Below are 12,849 nucleotides of genomic sequence, written 5' to 3' on the forward strand. Positions count from 1 at the left end.
TTTAGGAATTTGTTTAGGGAATGTTTTCTTATGTGTTGTCCTGGGGATAGCATGATTAGCTGTATTTATTAGTAAAGATGTCAAGGCTTCAGCATGTGTGTCAACTGTTGTATTAGAAATGCATGAACTTTTGGTGAAACTTGTAATTTCATCATTTAGCTTATTTTGGAAAATAGACCAATTTGCTTTAGCGTTGATAAATTTGGAGGTATGAGATGAAGTTTCAGCAGGTTCATTTAGGGAGCAAACTATAGCAAAGTGGTCTGTACACAGACTATCAATTTTATTTATGTAAATTTTGTTCAAAAAGTTTAAAGACACAATTTGTAGGTCAATTGTGGAGAATTTGGCCCTTTTGGGGTTAAAATATGTATTTAGGTTTGGAGGGGTAGCAACAGCTAATTCATTATTATTTGAAGTCATATGCTCAATAAATTTACCAGCTTTATGGAAGACCACAGAATTAAACGGGGAGGAAAAAGTCTCCTGGACTTGGATTATGCTGATGATTTAAGCATCCTAGATGAATGTGTGAGCAAAATGAATGAAGTTTTAGAGGTTTTGCGAGTTCAGGTTGCTAGAATAGGTTTGAAAATTAATGTTAAAAAGATTAAGTCACTAAGGCTAGGAATAAGTGAAGATGAAAAGGTGATGTTGGGTAATGAAAAGATTGATCAGGTGGGCAGCTTCACTTACCTTGGTAGTATTACTAGTAAAGATGGTGGGAGCAGTGAAGATGTTAAATATAGAATAGCCATGGCTCAGGGTGTCTTTTTCACAGTTAAAAAAAAGTCTGGAAGAATAGGAAGATAAGTCTGCAAACCAAGATTAGAATATTAGAAACTACAGTGATGATAGTGGTCAAATATGGTTCTGAAGCATGAATGCTCCAAAAAGCGGATGAAGATTTGCAAAATGTTTTCCAGAGAAGTTGCTTAAGGATTGTTCTGGGTACCCAGCTGACTGACTGTATTTCAAACAATAGGCTATACAAAAAATGTGGTTCAATACTGCTCTCTAGGCCTATAATGAAAGAAAGGTTGAGGTGGCTAGGACATGTTGTGTGGATGAAGGATGACAGATTGCCAAAGATTGTTCTTTTCTGCCAACCATCTAGGGCTAAACAGAAAGCAGGTTGTCCCTGTCTGGGGTGGGAGGATGTCATAAAGAAAGATTTAAAGGAAATTGGAACTTTGTGGGTGGGTGTAAAAATAGAGGCTTTGAATAGATTGGGGTGGAGGAGTGTGTGTTGCTGTGTTGGCCTCAGGCAGCTTGGTGCTGTGGTGAGTTGTTAGTAGTACTCTTGAACAACTCGTTTATAAACTAGTGATGTGTTTTTAACAGCTTTTCAATAGCTTAGCTTGTGTTGATAACTTCTTTGTATGGTTACAAAAATGAAATACCTTTTGGGGCTCCTTTAAGGGCTCATGATGAAATTTGCAACAGAAGCAATTATTGAATTATGAAAGAGTTTTAAAAAGGCATCAAATGATGTTTTCACTGGTAAAATTCTACTTTAGCTACTTTTGAAATATCTTGTTAAGGGGTTAGGTTAGGAAAATGAAACTTTCAGGGATGGGTCTACAGGCTAAAGGATATCCTGGGACATTGTTTTGAAGTACCTATCTCCACTCCTTCTCCCTCTTGAGGGTCCTGACCTTTGATGACCTTTAAAAATCTGTGTATTATAAAAGTGAAACCTTGCAAAATAGATCTTTTGCTTAAATGAAGTACAACAAAATTGTTTACAGCTTCACAGCTTTGCTCAATCCCAATTTATAAGGCTTTAAAAATATGCAAATATGTTTCCTAAATTTTGAAAAACAAACATTGATATGACTTAAAATTCTACTCAACAAGAATTATATTTTCAGAACTAAACCCTGAGAAAAAGAAACCAATAGCTGAAAATTAAGGTAAAATATTGTTTTGTCAAAATTTCAATATGTATAGACCTGTCATGTAGGCAAATTTCAGGACCCTCTAGAGGGAGAAGGAGTAGAGGTAAATACTTCAAAATACCTTTCCAGGACATCCTTTAGCCTGTAGACCCATCCCTGAAAGTTTCATTTTCCAAACTTAACCCCTTTCCAAGATAGTCAAATGTAGCTAAAGTATAATTTTACCATTTTCACTTTCATCCTAGCTAATTATTATGCCACCTAGAAATTCACCCCATTAGATTCCTTATTGTGTAGTGTTACTAGCAGGTCACTATAGCACCAATCTACCTGAGGCCAACACAACTATGCATGCTTGTCCATCCCAATCATAGGCAATATAATTACACTGCCTAAGGAAAGAGCAATATGGATGCAATGTGGTAAATTTCTAGGTGGCATTATAATTTAGCTAGGATGAAAGTGAAAATGTCATTTGATGCTTTTTTTATGCTCTTTCAAAATACAATAATTGCTTCTGTTGCAAATTGCATCTTGAGCACTTAAAGGGGCCCCAAAGTATTTCATTTTTATAACCACACTAAGAAGCTATGAACAATACTTAATGCAACCTAACCTGCAAAATACTTGATTTTCAATTCAAACTGTTTTCCTACCATTTCAAGTTTTTCAAATGCTGTCAACAGAAATAGCACTGAATTTTGCTACTCAAAACTTTGCTGTCAACAATTCAGGGTATATTCCAATTCAGGGTATATGTTTGCACATTAAGGGGGTGGGCGGAATAAAGTTCATGGTAATTTTGAGTGGGTCATATAATTTAGCTATGACAAAAGTGAAAACATCAGTTGATGCTTTTTTATGTTCTTTCATAATTCATAAAAAATACCTTTGGGGCCCCTTTAAGGGCTCAAGATGCAATTGAAGCAATTATTGTATAATGAAAGAGCATAAGAGAAGCATCAAATGATGTTTTCACTTTCATCCTAGCTAAATTATAGTGCCACCTAGGAATTCACCCACAGTATAGCCTTTTTTTCTTAGACCAGGGCTCTTTGTATAGAAGAAGTTGTCATAAAACAGCAAATTTCTAGGTGGTACTATAATTTAGCTAAGATGAAAGTAAAAATGCCATTGGATGCCTTTTTTATGCTCTTTCATTATTCAATAATTGTTTCTGGGGCTAATAATTGCTTCCTTTATAGATCCTGAAACTCTTTTGCATATAGATGATAATTATGTAAAATCCCATATTTTCAAAAAGGTAGATGGTCAGTTTTCACACAAACAGAAACACATGCTCAATTTACTCCTCCAGATTTAACAAAAGAATTTGATGATTCATATTTTACAGTCCAGCAGGTCTATCAAACACTCCAAAATCTTGATCCTGGAAAGGTGCCAAATATTGATGGATTTTCAAATACAACATCAAGCAAAGAAGAAATTATTCAGCTTGGAAAAAAACAATCTATATGCCATTGTACAAGAATGGTTTAAAGTCTCATTTTATAAATTACAGACAAATTTCAAATACATCTATCTTTTTCCATATAATGGTGAAAGTTCTGGTGAGCAGAATCCAGGAACAATTCGAGGGTCATAACTTGTGGCATTCAGCTCACCATGGGTTCTGTAAACAGCATTCTTGTAACATGCAACTTCAGGAGGTGATTGATTATTTTCAATTGATGGCAGATAATGGTATTTTGTTTGATTGTATTTATATTGACTTTTCCAAAGTGTTTGACAAAATTCCCAGTCCACTTCTGATAAAGAAATGTCAACTATATGGTATCAGCCACTGAACTGAAGCATGGATAACAGATTATGTTACAAATAGAATCCAAGAGGTTGCAGTAGGTGAGGCTTTGTCATCACCTATGTCTGTCATAAGTGAAGTTTTGCAAGGCAGTTGTCTTGGGCTAGTACTCTTCTGCCTTTTTATCAATGATTTGCTGCATGGTTTTAGGAATTCAACCTTAAAAATCTTTGAAGATGATGTGAAAGCTTGCAGTTCAGTCATGAATGAACATGAGATTTCTTTACTTCAGGAGGATTTGGATGCTCTGCATTGGTGGTGTGTGGCAAACTCAGCAATGCTGTGCATAGACTCTCTTAACATTACCATTACTTTGTTGATGGTAAATCAATTTCAAGTGTGGAGTATGTTTGAGACCTTGGGGTTTGCTTTGATTCAAGTCTTAAATTTGATAAATATATATATATTGCATATCACCCATACAACAAATTACCATTTATTACTTCTAATTGTAATCTTCAGTCATTTATTTCACTTTATATATCCATTGTACATCCGATACTTGAGTATTGCTCATCAGTATTTTATCCTCTTAATGAGAGAGATAGAGAAAATTGTTAGGAACATTGATAATACCAATCCAACTCACTTCCTCACTTTTAGAGGATACAGTAGTACCCACCAACACCAAAACAAAAAGTACCTGCCAAGTTCACAGTGAAGATTATGCCAAAACTCTTTATCTAGCCAAGTGTGGAAGACCTGGAATGTACTTCCATTGGAAACAGTTGCAACTATCATGGTCCAGTCTTTCAAAAGTAGTTTAGCCTCTACAGATTTCCAAACTATGTCTTATCATAGTCTTTTTGAGAATATTTTTATTTTTTGTAATAGTTGTTTTTGTGACCTGTATATTTTCATAGTGTGTTATTTTTTATAGATTTGTGTGTGTGTATTTTGTTGTCAGCATTGTCATAATTTTTTTATTTTGTTTAGTGCAACAAGCTTGATAAAGCTTACTGCATTTTGGTATTCATAAATGAATAAATAATTAATCTGAGAGTGAAAATTTGCTTGATGCATTCTCTCCCCATCCTGAAACCGCACTTCTCTTAAAACTTTACCTACAGTATCTGAAAAGTATCATCATACTGTATAATTTGCTTCCTACAAAGCCAAGTTAATGCCTGTACTTACTTTTATCACCTTTTTTTGTAGGGGGGTTCAATTAAAGTTTTCCTAAAATCACCAGCTACTTCTCCTTTTTGAAAAATCTCATAATCTTCAGTAAATTGCGGCGATGGAGATCTAGGAGTTGATGCCTGTCAAAACAATGTAAATAGTACTGTACATAGAGACTTTAGTGTGAGTGATTCAGACGCAAGCCCCGCATTCGGGACCAATAATGATGAATCGTTTGCAAGTGCATTATCAAGTACTCATAGCGGAGAACCTTTGGATAGTTCCACTTTCGAATCTTGCGAGTCGGAATTTAGTGATATTGGTGATGCCCATATTGAAAATGAAGACAGACTATTAATGCTTTACAGTAACATGGATTGCATTACCACAAAAATGGATGAAATAAAAGCTGTAGTTTCAGCAAGACCTGAAGTGAGTGTGTTTGCCTTCACTGAAGTTAAGCCAAAGTATACTTTGGTGCCACTGACTGATGTGCAAATCCAGATCACCGGATTCAGAATAATCTCAAACCTGTCAAAACCAGAAGGAAGAGGAATTGTCCTGTACATCAAATCATCACTGAAGGTAGGAGACCTTAATCTTGATTCTCAGTATGAGCCATGGGTGGAGCAGGTCTGGATAAAAATTTAGCTAAAGGGTCATCCTTTAATTATAGGTTGTATTTATAGAAACCCAAGCTCTCCCTGTCAGAAAAGTTCTCACCTCACGATTGGGAATTCTATAAGTTTGGTGATGAGTCGTCCTTGCCATAATATTGTAATTCTTGGAGACTTCAACCTGCCTCAGATCCAATGGATTAGTGGTTATGCTGCTACAGGAGACAATGATGACCAGATTGGCACACTCCTCAAATGCCTACAAGAACATTCATTGTACCAGACAATCGATTTCCCGACTAGGTACAGAGAGGGTCAGAACCCATCTCTCTTAGATCTCCTATTTGTCAAAGATGAGGAGGCAATCCAAAGTATAGACCCAGAGCCACCTTTTGGTGCAAGCGACCATATATCCATAACTTGTCAACTAAAGTTGTACCCACAGTCAAATAATTTTAGAAAGCATGTTTGTACAAATTACAACAAGGTCAGGCAAGATTTAGCTAACCAAAATTGGTCTTTTGTTGAAAAAAATAATGTAGAGGGAGCTTGGCGTGAGATGAAAAGGGTCTTCAGTGAGACAATCACAAAACATATGACAACCACTTGGAAACACAGACCAAGAGCGCTCCCTTTCATCATACAAGAAATCAAGCTACCAGTCCAAAAGAAAAAGAAGTTCTGGAGAAGGTACAAGGACGTCCCAAAGCAGGCTAATCATGACAAATTCAAACAAATACAAAACAAAGTCCGCTACCTTACAAGAGAAGTTACTAGCAAGTATGAGGAGTCTTTAGCTTCAGCGTCAAAAACAATTCTGAAGAAATTTTTGAAGTATGCCTCCTCTCAAAAGCCTGGAAGACATTCAGTAACCGAACTCTCAGTTAATGGGAATACCATAAGCAACCCTGGAGATATAGCTGAAGCTCTAAACCAGCAGTTTTCAGTTTTTACACCTCCAGATAATGCCCCCTTGCCACAAATGCCTGAATATGAAATTAAGAAACCGATGCAAATTACTACTGTCGGCACTTTGGATGTTGAATCATGGCTCAAAAGATTGAACCCAAATAATATCAGTTGGCCCTGATGGGGTTCACCCTCGAACTTTGAAAGAGGTTCATGTGGAGCTTGCCCTCCCCCTAGCAAAACTGTTCCAGAAGTCTCTTGACACAAAACAAGTCCCTCAAGATTGGAGAAATGCGAATATTACACCTGTTCACAAGGGTGGAAGCAGGAACTGTGCTGCCAATTACCGACCAATTAACATCACCTCGACAATCTGTAAAATCCTCGAAGGAATTGCGAACACTGCTGTTATGAAACACCTGATTGACAACAAACTACTTACCGATAGCCAACATGGATTCAGAACTGGAAGCTCGGTTAAGACAAATCTTATTGACACATATGAATATGTCACCAAACTTCTACACCAGGGTATCCCAGCAGCTATGATTTTATTAGACTTTGCAAATACTTTTGACAAAGTTTGCCATCGTTATGTGAAGGCTAAAATTTTAGCTACCGGGATACATGTGGAGGTTGTTGAATGGGTGATTCAGTTCCTCTCAGGAAGAAAGCAGAGAGTTAGAGTGTTTGAGGATAACGGGCAAGAGTTTCTCTCAGAAGTTGCTGGAATTGATAGTGGCGTGCCCCAGGGAACGATCTTGGGCCCAATACTTTTCAATATTTACATTAATGATGCTCCATGGGCTGTAAGAAATAAGATAAGCCTCTATGCCAATGATTCAAAGCTTATTGGGCCTGCGGAGTCGACAGCGACTAGAGCCACCATACAGGAAGACCTGGATGCACTTTCCCTTTGGGCCCGCCAATGGAAGCTTGAGCTTAACATCCAGAAGTGCAAGGCGGTATATTTTGGGAAAAAGAATGAGAAGTGGCAGTACCATATGAGTGGGGGGGGTGGCTCTAGACAAACGATTGGTTCCTCGGCAGCTTAAATAGATTTGGGAATAGTCGTCAATTAATAATTAAAATTAAACAAACTCACACAAACAGCAGTTGCCAAAGCACCTCAGACCCTTGGAATAATTAAGCGTACAGTACGTAGCATATCATCCAAAGTCATGACGAAGCTGTAAAAGGGTTTCGTGCGACCATTGCTGGAATTTGGGATGTGTGTTGCCACGCCTCTGAATAAGGGTGGCCAGCAGAAAATAGAGTCTGTTCAAAGGCGCGCAATGAAAGCTGTTGATGGATGCAAGAACCTTAACTATCCATCACGCTCGAACAAACTACAGCTTCCAACACTTGTCTACAGATAGTAGAGGGACGATGTCATTATGGCTTACAAGCTATTGTATGCCAATTCTTCTTCTCATAGTCCTTTACAACTTGAAGAATCATCCAGGACAAGAAGGCATAATAAGAACCTGCTCAGGAAGAGAGCTCACAGCAGACTCTGCAACCACTACTTCTCCAATAGAGTGGTGGGCCCCTGGAACAGTCTTCCCAATACAGCTGTCACCGCTGTGTTTTTTTTTTTTTTACATGCCAGCACAATTTTTTCTATTATGCCATCTGACCGCATCTTCTAGATCTTCAGCAATTTTTACACATAGCCTCCATTCCACGCCTCCTTAATTAAAACTTTAATGCTTTATCTACTTCCTTTACATTCCTCTTTCTTTCAAATGATCTATTACTCAAGTATTTTTGAGTGAGTATTACTTATTAATATTTATCAGTCAAAGTTTTAGAATATTTGGTTAATATCCCACTGTTCCTGGAAATTCTCTTTAAAATTCTCATCTTGCAGTCTATGAACGTCATAACTTCTCAGAAGATAGTTATCCTCCCTAAATTTCACCTTTGGATTAGCCCTAAACACTACTAGATGGTGGTCTTTACTTTTAACATCAATAACAGCACTCCTATAGACCTTGAAATTTTGTATTGATCCTGCCAGTCTTCTGTTTACAGTAACATAATCAGTAAGGCTAGATGTTCTACCATCATTTGAATACCATGATGACTTTGGGCCATTTTATTAGCAATTACTGTATTGGCTATAACTAAATTGTTAAACCTTGAAAATTGCAGTGGCATAAACCCATTACTGTTTCTTTTCCTACACCAAATTTACCTAGGCAAGGATTCATTTTATCCTTATTTCTACCAACCTGGGTGTTAAAACCCCTTGATAAAATAATAAGAGTAACTAGCATTCTATTATCAATTCCTTCCCGAGCTAAACAAGACTTAGTTGCTTCATTATTCATCATGAGCCCTACACCCTTTCTATGCACCCCATCATTCCTGCCTGAGTAAATAAATTCTGCATCACCTAATTTAATGTTTTTACCCCTAGGATATGAGTTCCTGAAATTCCTAACAAGTCCAGTTCGAAACATCTCAATTAGTCAGTCAAAATGTCAATAAAATAGTTGTTTTTGGTATTAAAATTGTGATATTCTACATTAAAAGTTTTCATATTATTTAAATTGTTGAAATCATTATGGCCTCAGGAAAAGCAATGGGTCCCAAACTAGTGCATGACAGGGACCAATACATCTTCTAAAATGCTTAAGCTGGCTTAGAAATGGACAGCAAAAAGGCACTGGCACCTGTGTTATTGGAGGTTTTGTGCAATCCTGGGCCCATCTTGGTCACAACATGTTTTCCACACTTGGTGATACTGTTCTATCAACAAGAGTTGAAATCCTGCACTAACAACCTCAGGCCCATTATCACCAATTCATTATATGTTCATGCCTACAAACATTATACTGCTACGAGGAGACAGCTCATGATAGATAGCTCAGCTAAGAAGAAGTTTTTCAGCCAACCAAACCAAGCAAAATCCAGAAAAATTATCCATCAGCCAAATTTCACTTTGAGTGCTGTGTCATTTACTAAACTAGTTTTTCATTAGTTATTATTTTGTAATGCATTATGGTTTGTTTTTTTTAAATGGGTTTGTTGCATGCTTGACCCAAAAAAGCCACTCAGTCTAAGTAATTTCAATAGAAATGCACAAAAATGGCTTAAAATAAAGATAACATTAAAATGAAACATGATGATCTGATTAATAGAAACATACTGTAGCCTATGTCGTAAAGTAAGAATTTTTAGCCTTTGCTCACACATTTATACTTAAATACTTACTCTGCTTCTTTTTACATTTGTCTTGTTCTCATACAATCTATCACTTAAATAATTTTTGTGCAAACCCTCCTTGTTTCTACCAAACTTACAGCATTTCACTTATATTTCTAGCTGTGTGTCTAACTTTCGACACCTTCTGCTATTTCACAAACTGTTTTCTATAAAATTGCTCCATTCATTTTTTACGTTGTCAGATTTTGGATTCTCCAGTTTCATATTCATCCGTTCCAGAAAAGTTCCTTTCAAGTTCTCATCCTAGAGTCTACTAATGTCATAACTTCCTGGATGGTAGTTTCCCTTCCAAAATTTCAGCTTTAAATTCACTCTTGACACCAATAGATGGTCATCTTTCCTTTTAACATATCAACCGTACTCCTATACACCCTATTATTTTTTCTTGATTGTAAGGGGTCAAGGGGCAGTACCCCGAGGAAACAAGAAAATGTTAAAGAATGTATATAATTAGGAAAATGTTAGATATTCCTATTTAGATCATGGTGAAAACAAAGGTGCTGGTAGCACTTGCCTCTTCCCTTGCCTGAGAATTTCCTGGAAGCACACGTGATCCTCTACCTCTCCACGTTTTTGTCTGTTAAGCATGTCAGTGCAATTTTTTATGGTACACAGGAAAAACAATTCCAAAATAAGAGGGGATCTACTGCCCTGTTGTAGGGACGGATACAATATCAATGTTCAGAGCAGAGCACCAACAAAATTTGAGCTATTTTATTGGCTTTTTCACCCATTTGACTAGTGTAGCTTTTAAATTTCTGTGGAGGGGGAGGGGGGGTCTCCTAAAACCACCCTTTGAATCCATCCCTGGCCTTCAGCACCCAAATTACAGGCTTAGTCCGAAAATAGTCCTGGAAGTGAAGGGAGATTAGAGAATATTGTCTAATCTTCTAATCTAAATCAATCCCTAATCTAAATGTCTGTATTGTGTGTTCATTTTGTATGGACTAATTGCATCTGCAGGATATAGTGCTCCATTGCAGGACATTACTGCCTGTGAAACTGGGAAGCTCAGTATATAGTTTTTGGCAAGTTTTAATCAATTGGGTATCTCAGAGTTTTCACTTGATAGCTTTTTGGCATCCTTTGGGTCAATATTGATACTTTATGCATTAAAATGGTAGAAAACACCACTTTGCTATGGTGCAATCTTTTTTTGCTACTGAAAAAAGGGTACTCAGACTTCTGATTTCCTTTCCAATGAGCCTTCTCCTTATATTTTAGGAGCATTGGTTGAGTATAGTCATCCATGGCGGACACAATAAAAAAATACATTCACATGGTCTCATTGTCCTTGAAATAAAAACATAAGATTTCACATTTTTGTAGATAGGCGCTAGAAACCTTGCAATATGGTTCTTTGATATGCTGAATTTGTTGTTGTAATTTTCATCAAGATCACTTGCAGGCAAATTTTCTCAGACTCATAAATTTTGATGAGTAACTTTAAACTTAATGTGGGTATGTGTTGCTCATTGCCCACTGCTCATTACCTCAAGCTGTTTGATAAATGGTATCATACCTTAAGAAGAATTTGTCCACTCATTTGTAGGCCTATCTCTTTCAAAGATCTCAGGCAGGGACATGATAAATGGTTGGTAACCCCACACCATTGCTGAGCTATATCTTGATTACCTAAAGACTGGGGGGAAGGACAGTGAATAGAGAAAAAGATGGCATGGGAGATGGGGGGAAAAGTGGCTTTTTTTTCTTTTTTTATACGTTTTCTAAAAGTGTTTTTTTTTTCAGATTGAACAGTATTTTTGGGTTAAAAGTTTGGTTTTAAATTGTTATTCCTATATTTTTGAATGAGTTAAATGTCCTTTCCACTTTCAAATTTGCTAATTCATAGTGGATTCCCGTTTTGAAGTCACCTTGCACATCATGGAAATGTATGAATTTAGGCATAATAGCATTAACACAGCATCCAAGGGAGACTTTGATTTCCTCTTTAAAATTGAAAAAAAGCAATTCACATAGAAATTCACTAAAATGAAAACTCCTAAATGGAGCCTCCTGGAAACTTGTAATTTTAAGATTTGACTTACTTCACTTGAATTATGGCTCTTGCCAACGTTCTGTGTAGAGGATGATGAAACCAGGTGCCTCCAAGCTGACCTATCATTTACTTGGATCGCGACTTCTGCCACTGGAATGTGGGCTTGGGCAAGAAATTTGTTGGTTTTGTATATCCCCCTAGTGGGGGGTGGGGGCTCTAGGTCGTTTCCATCAGCGCAGGGTGGGGTTGAAGTCAATCACAGTCCATACTATGGCATCATGTGGCATAAGAAGGAAGTGGCGTACCAGCAAAATTGCGCTGGGCGAGCTGCGTTGAGACTGACAAGAGCATATGGTTGCTAAGGAAGTCAGTTCAGTCAAGATCCTTGATTCTTAGTTTGAATATGTTTAGTCTGAGCAACATTGACAGTGTTGAGGACAGATTTGTGTGGCAAACCACATCCTCATTCTGTACAGTAGCATGGCTCTGACTGACGCGTTGTAAATACGTTTATGTTTATCTTCCGCCTGGTGCTGGTTAGCCTATCAACAACTGGTGACATTTTGTCTATTCTAGATGTAAGCTCTTTTGTGATCGAACTATCCCTTGACAGAGTGGATCCCAGGTAGTGAAGTCTTCAACCAGGCCTATTAGGTTGCTCCCAATGCTGACATCCTTTAGAGTAAAGAGGGATATGGGAGGCTCGACGGGCACAACTTTGGTTTTCTGCCAGTTGATCCACAGACCAATTTTCGAGCCCTCTTCTGAAAGTACTTAATGAGCTACAGTGACTTTCTTGATGGTTTCCATGACAAGGGCATCATCATCAGTGAATTCAGCATCAGAGAGAGCCTGGTCTCCAAAACCAAATCGAATGCGGTTTGTTTTGCAAGTGATGGCGTCGTCCATCACGCAGTTGAACAGCTCGAGAGAGGCGTAATCTTGACAGAAGCCTGTCTTTGCTGGGAATGTGGGGCTGTGTCTTTCATTGACTTGCACGCAGTTCTCCATACCATCATAAAGGATTTCAAAGAGTGAGCAATACGTTTGGGATAGGTATGTGATCAGCCAGAGTCAATAGTATCAGTATCAGCCAGAGTCAACAGTGATCTACAGAATCGAAAGCTGCTTCGTAGTCCACAAATGCGATGTACGCTTTTTGGTGAGACTCTTGCATCTTCTCCAGCAACTGGCGCAATGTGAAGATTTGCTCCATAGTTGACCTGCAGGGAGAGAACCTGGCTT

Source organism: Artemia sp. Qi Xiang Cuo, chromosome 14 (assembly GCF_049724085.1).
Source record: "Artemia sp. Qi Xiang Cuo chromosome 14, ASM4972408v1, whole genome shotgun sequence".
Classification (NCBI taxonomy): Eukaryota; Metazoa; Arthropoda; class Branchiopoda; order Anostraca; family Artemiidae; genus Artemia; species Artemia sp. Qi Xiang Cuo.